Genomic DNA, 561 nt, shown 5'->3' with positions numbered 1-561 from the left:
CTGACAAAGGATTAATCTCCAAAATTTACAAGCAGCTCATGCAGCTCAATATCAAAAAACAAACAACCCAATCCAAAAATGGACAGAAGACTTAAATAGACATTTCTCCAAAGAAGATATACAGATTGCCAACAAACACATGAAAGGATGCTCAACATCGCTAATCATTAGAGAAATGCAAATCAAAACTACAATGAGGTATCACCTCACACCAGTCAGAATGGCCATCATCAAAAAAACCTACAACAATAAATGCTGGAGAGGGTGTTGAGAAAAGGGAAACCTCTTGCACTGTTGGTGGGAATGTAAATTATACAGCCACTCTGGAGAACAGTATGGTGGTTCCTTAAAAAACTAAAAATAGTGCTACCATACAACCTAGCAATCCCACTACTGGGCATATACCCTGAGAAAACCATAATTCAAAAAGAGTCATGTACCACAATGTTCATTGCAGGTCTATTTAAAATAGCCAGGACATGGAAGCAACCTAAGTGACCATCAACAGATGAATGGATAAAGAAGATGTGGCACATATATACAATGGAATATTACTCAGCC

Source organism: Physeter macrocephalus, chromosome 12 (assembly GCF_002837175.3).
Source record: "Physeter macrocephalus isolate SW-GA chromosome 12, ASM283717v5, whole genome shotgun sequence".
NCBI lineage: Eukaryota > Metazoa > Chordata > Mammalia > Artiodactyla > Physeteridae > Physeter > Physeter macrocephalus.
Note: the sequence above shows the minus strand (reverse complement) of the source record.